The following is a 6,215-nucleotide window of genomic DNA, read 5'->3' on the forward strand; positions in this document are numbered from 1 at the left end:
TCTCTCTCTCTCTCTCTCTCTCTCTCTCTCTCTCTCTCTCTCTCTCTCTCTCTCTCTCTCTCTCTCTCTCTCTCTCTCTCTCTCTCTCTCTCTCTCTCTCTCTCTCTCTCTCTCTCTCTCTCTCTCTCTCTCTCTCTCTCTCTCTCTCTCTCTCTCTCTCTCTCTCTCTCTCTCTCTCTCTCTCTCTCTCTCTCTCTCTCTCTCTCTCTCTCTCTCTCTCTCTCTCTCTCTCTCTCTCTCTCTCTCTCTCTCTCTCTCTCTCTCTCTCTCTCTCTCTCTCTCTCTCTCTCTCTCTCTCTCTCTCTCTCTCTCTCTCTCTCTCTCTCTCTCTCTCTCTCTCTCTCTCTCTCTCTCTCTCTCTCTCTCTCTCTCTCTCTCTCTCTCTCTCTCTCTCTCTCTCTCTCTCTCTCTCTCTCTCTCTCTCTCTCTCTCTCTCTCTCTCTCTCTCTCTCTCTCTCTCTCTCTCTCTCTCTCTCTCTCTCTCTCTCTCTCTCTCTCTCTCTCTCTCTCTCTCTCTCTCTCTCTCTCTCTCTCTCTCTCTCTCTCTCTCTCTCTCTCTCTCTCTCTCTCTCTCTCTCTCTCTCTCTCTCTCTCTCTCTCTCTCTCTCTCTCTCTCTCTCTCTCTCTCTCTCTCTCTCTCTCTCTCTCTCTCTCTCTCTCTCTCTCTCTCTCTCTCTCTCTCTCTCTCTCTCTCTCTCTCTCTCTCTCTCTCTCTCTCTCTCTCTCTCTCTCTCTCTCTCTCTCTCTCTCTCTCTCTCTCTCTCTCTCTCTCTCTCTCTCTCTCTCTCTCTCTCTCTCTCTCTCTCTCTCTCTCTCTCTCTCTCTCTCTCTCTCTCTCTCTCTCTCTCTCTCTCTCTCTCTCTCTCTCTCTCTCTCTCTCTCTCTCTCTCTCTCTCTCTCTCTCTCTCTCTCTCTCTCTCTCTCTCTCTCTCTCTCTCTCTCTCTCTCTCTCTCTCTCTCTCTCTCTCTCTCTCTCTCTCTCTCTCTCTCTCTCTCTCTCTCTCTCTCTCTCTCTCTCTCTCTCTCTCTCTCTCTCTCTCTCTCTCTCTCTCTCTCTCTCTCTCTCTCTCTCTCTCTCTCTCTCTCTCTCTCTCTCTCTCTCTCTCTCTCTCTCTCTCTCTCTCTCTCTCTCTCTCTCTCTCTCTCTCTCTCTCTCTCTCTCTCTCTCTCTCTCTCTCTCTCTCTCTCTCTCTCTCTCTCTCTCTCTCTCTCTCTCTCTCTCTCTCTCTCTCTCTCTCTCTCTCTCTCTCTCTCTCTCTCTCTCTCTCTCTCTCTCTCTCTCTCTCTCTCTCTCTCTCTCTCTCTCTCTCTCTCTCTCTCTCTCTCTCTCTCTCTCTCTCTCTCTCTCTCTCTCTCTCTCTCTCTCTCTCTCTCTCTCTCTCTCTCTCTCTCTCTCTCTCTCTCTCTCTCTCTCTCTCTCTCTCTCTCTCTCTCTCTCTCTCTCTCTCTCTCTCTCTCTCTCTCTCTCTCTCTCTCTCTCTCTCTCTCTCTCTCTCTCTCTCTCTCTCTCTCTCTCTCTCTCTCTCTCTCTCTCTCTCTCTCTCTCTCTCTCTCTCTCTCTCTCTCTCTCTCTCTCTCTCTCTCTCTCTCTCTCTCTCTCTCTCTCTCTCTCTCTCTCTCTCTCTCTCTCTCTCTCTCTCTCTCTCTCTCTCTCTCTCTCTCTCTCTCTCTCTCTCTCTCTCTCTCTCTCTCTCTCTCTCTCTCTCTCTCTCTCTCTCTCTCTCTCTCTCTCTCTCTCTCTCTCTCTCTCTCTCTCTCTCTCTCTCTCTCTCTCTCTCTCTCTCTCTCTCTCTCTCTCTCTCTCTCTCTCTCTCTCTCTCTCTCTCTCTCTCTCTCTCTCTCTCTCTCTCTCTCTCTCTCTCTCTCTCTCTCTCTCTCTCTCTCTCTCTCTCTCTCTCTCTCTCTCTCTCTCTCTCTCTCTCTCTCTCTCTCTCTCTCTCTCTCTCTCTCTCTCTCTCTCTCTCTCTCTCTCTCTCTCTCTCTCTCTCTCTCTCTCTCTCTCTCTCTCTCTCTCTCTCTCTCTCTCTCTCTCTCTCTCTCTCTCTCTCTCTCTCGGAATATTAGATATGTATGGAAGCCTGTTTTCGGCAGTGAAAAACTAAGGTCACAGTTCTGTAATTTTCGATGGACTTGAAATCCTTTGGGGTCTCCAAGCGTAGGTTTCGAATCCTGCTGACTACGTTTCACTTTCTGATTTTACATTTCCTATTAATTACCCCGATACAGTTATTTTACATGTTGTTGTGTTAATAGGACTTTCAGTTTAAGTAGGGGATGATAGAAAACTGTGCAGTAGTCGTGGCCGAGTGGTTAAGGCAATGGACTAGAAATCCATTGGGGTCCCCTCATGCAGGTTTGAATCCTGCTGACTACGGTTAACTTTCTGTTTACATTTCCTATTAATTACCCCGATCCAGTTAGCTTACAGGTTCTTGTGTTAATAGGGCTAACCCTAGATTCACTTTCTGTTTACATTTCCTATTAAATCTCTTCTCTAACTTTACCATTCACTTCACTGACCATCACACTCACATCACTGACCACCACACTCACATCACTGATCAACACATATCACTGACCATCACACTCACATCGCTGACCATCACACTCACATCACTGACCATTACACTTACATCACTGACCATTACACTCACATCACTGACCATCACACTCATCACTGACCATCACACACACTCATCACTGATCATCACACTCATCACTGACCATCACACTTACATCACTGACCATTACACTCTCATCACTGACCATCACACTCACATCACTGACCAGGTCTCCAGCCTTGATAAATGTGGAGGGTTGTGTTATAAAGAACATCCAGTGTAAAACGTGCCAAATCCGATATGCGGATCACAAATCAGATTTTTAGAGACGGGTGTAAATTCACCGGGTATGTTGATGAAGTTCATCACGACTTTGTATCATGGTAAGGTCATGGAATGTTATTGCTAAAAGTCTCCTCTCTCTCTCTCTCTCTCTCTCTCGGAATATTAGATATGTATGGAAGCCTGTTTTCGGCAGTGAAAAAACTAAGGTCACAGTTCTGTAATTTTCCGCGGATTTGCGGCACTTTGTGGAAAAGCGCCAAAGAAAACCACGTGATGTGATTTTTAAAGAACAGGTGACTTTTTTACGTTTTTATGCTAAACAGCTTTGTGTCATTTTCCCAAAGACAAGGTATTTTTATATTCACTCTTTGGAATTAGAATCCATTACGATACTCACAAGAATTCTGAGATAAAAAGCAGTTATAAACCCTCAGGCTGATTGTGCGCATGCACGGTAACATCACTGCGTTGCCATGTCTTGTTGACAGAGCTCCGTGTTTTATTCTACTGTTTTGGGTTTTTAGTTCTGTTTCATCCGATTACCAGAATGTCAACATACGTGAGGTGAACAGGTTCCTAATCTCCAGATATAAAACTTTAACAACAACAACAAACATGACAATAATAATAATAATATTCATAATATTAATAATAATAATAATAATCATCATCATCAGCCACATCTTCATAGTATTAATAATAATAATAATAATAATGATAATAATTAATAATGATAACATAATATTATAATGATGTTCTCCTCTGTGCTCCTGCAATAAAGAGGAAGTCATTGTGAAGGACTTTCTTTTTCCTGATCCCACAAATAGTAAGAGTTTATAAAACTGCTGATAAGCCTAAAGTTTAGAAGAATAAAGAAGCTCTTGTGTGATGTTTGATTGTGATTCACTCTGTGTTGTGCAAAACACAGCGGTTCAAATCTTCATCTAAAACAGATGGAGGAGCACAGTTTCACGGTCGGATCCTTGGCAGAAACATCATACAGAAATGAACCTGAGATATTAGAGGATTGGCAGAAGTTCTACCTCCCAGATCACATGTACGTGCAGGTGATTGGTGTTTTTAAGGAGTTCTTTTGTGACTCCCTCGATGATGAACTGGTGCTGATGGTGTGTGAGGATGGAAAAGTGTTTGCTAATGAAGGTAACAGGTTCCATCTCACCAATAACAACCTGAAGGAACTGTTTGAACATGGCCTCCAGTTTCCAGGAACCAAACAGTAGTATCGAGGTCAAAGCTTTGAGCACATGGTGAGATGGACTTCAGTGTTTCTATTCAGTATTAATTCCAGCTTCAAGAGCTTCCTGATTTTCAATCTCTCATATAAAACCTTTACATGATCATAGATCATCGATCTTCACAAACCTTTTACACAATATCATCTAGTGATACAGAACACCATTTAGCATAATATTAGGAACAATAAGGATAATTATGCATTATTCTATTATAAACAACACTTATTTATAATTAATATTATTGTAGTAGGTCAGTCTAGGTACTGCCCTAGTAAACGTGACTGTCGCCTGAATGACTGGTGTGACAGGCAATTGGCTGCCGTTCCAGGCATATTTAAGACGTCGGTGATGCCACCTGAGCGTGCATGATCCAATCTCGTTTGTGGGCGGGTGCACGTGGCTTTGCGGGAGGCATGTACCTAGCTGTTTGGCTGTATGTACCTAATTGTTTTTATATTCTTGTTTGTTTTTGTTTATTTCAGGAGCTGAAGGCCTCCAGTGAGGGAAGCTAGCTGTTTTGACCCTGTGACGGTGGTGTTTCTTTTACAGAGTGTTTTGCCATGACCATTGCATCTCCCTCATTTAGTGTGTGTGTGTGTGTGTGTGTGTTATTGTGCGGAGCATACTTGGGTGAGTGGTGTGTCTTAAGATACTCACTGTGCAGCTAGCCACCCTACTGGTAAGCCTCAGCCTGAAAGTATTTTATTTTCTTTATTTTATTTCTGCCTGGTCAACAGTCTTTTTTAACTAATTTTAAGTAATTATCCTTATTGTGAAATAAAAGTATTTTTGTATTTATATTCACGTCTACTGTGTTTAGTGGAAACAAACCTGTGTGCTCTATTTTCCGTCTAAATTTCCCCGTTCATAGAAACGGGGTGGCGTAATCTGCTTTTCATTCTAGTTGTGTACTAGTGTCAATTTTTTCACCGCCCAAAATTTAATGGCAGGGTCGGACTTAGTATTGAGGAGTGGGTTGAGGAGGCCCAGGCTTGTATGCGTGCCTTTCTGATACTGACAAGGCGTTCTATCTGCTATTTAGCTATTCTGGATCAAAAATTACAACATCTTAAGAAAACATTTTTAAGATATGAATTTTTCGAGGTTGTTGGTACAAACATACGTACATCAACGTTTAAACTTTTATTAAGGTTTTTCATTTTTGTATAAGATCGGGTGTAAAAAACAATATGAATCCGAAATATCTACAGTTATTTGCCAAAAAAAACCAAATAAATAATCACAATAAACATTCAACCGGAGAGTCTGTTGAATCCATAATGCGGATAGTCCAAGGATGATTGTCAGTGTGAACCATCGATCAGACGGAGAGCGGGTGGAACTGGGCTCCTTATAAAGAGGAGAGTAGATTGGAGACAGGTGAAGGGGATTAGTAGGAGGGCGTGGCTATGCGAGTGTGCTGAGTGTAGGAGGGCGTGGCTGATGGTTTCCTGACAGTACCCCCTCCCCTAGGGCATTATAGTTTCAAGGAAAGATAATCCAGGACCTCGTTTCTATAAATCTCATTTAAAACTAAAACCTTGATTCCATAATTAATAATATTAATAATAATAATAATCTCATTTCAAACTAAAAACCCTGTTTCTATAATTATTATTTAGAAAGTTTTTATAATCCTCATTTTAAACTAAATGTTTTTATACCCTTTTTTTTTTTTTTTTTAACCTTTTTGAGTTGATCTATTGATTGACTCAGGTTTGAGTCCGCTCAATTCATTTACTATTAAGAACTGGTTCAGAGATCCGATTCAAATAACTGACTCACTTGTGAATGACACATCAAAGAAATCATCCACTGCCTCAGATGTGGGAGAGTGAAAATGCTGCTCTTTATTAGATTGATCTTTTTATTTATGTATGAAATAAAAAAAAACAGTAGCGCTAATAATTAATACGTAGATAGGTAAAATAATTGTGAATATGTTTCAGCTGCTATAATTTATTTAACTAAAAATCCTTTTATAAAATACCTCAGATAAGTAGCTAAATGTTAGCGGCTAGCTACAAATTAGCATACCTTTTCCTGGAGTTGTAGATCTGTTTTATCACTGCTGCTTCATAAACCCTGATTAATTCAGGATATTTAAATAAAC

At 41.7% G+C, this 6,215-nt stretch overlaps 1 protein-coding gene across 1 annotated transcript in view; it reads left to right on the forward strand.

Moving 5' to 3' along the window:
- LOC124377359 (NACHT, LRR and PYD domains-containing protein 12-like) overlaps window positions 1-6,215 on the forward strand; it is an 839,056-nt gene that overhangs the window by 370,625 nt on the left and 462,216 nt on the right. The window lies entirely within an intron of this gene.

Source organism: Silurus meridionalis, chromosome 23 (assembly GCF_014805685.1).
Source record: "Silurus meridionalis isolate SWU-2019-XX chromosome 23, ASM1480568v1, whole genome shotgun sequence".
NCBI lineage: Eukaryota > Metazoa > Chordata > Actinopteri > Siluriformes > Siluridae > Silurus > Silurus meridionalis.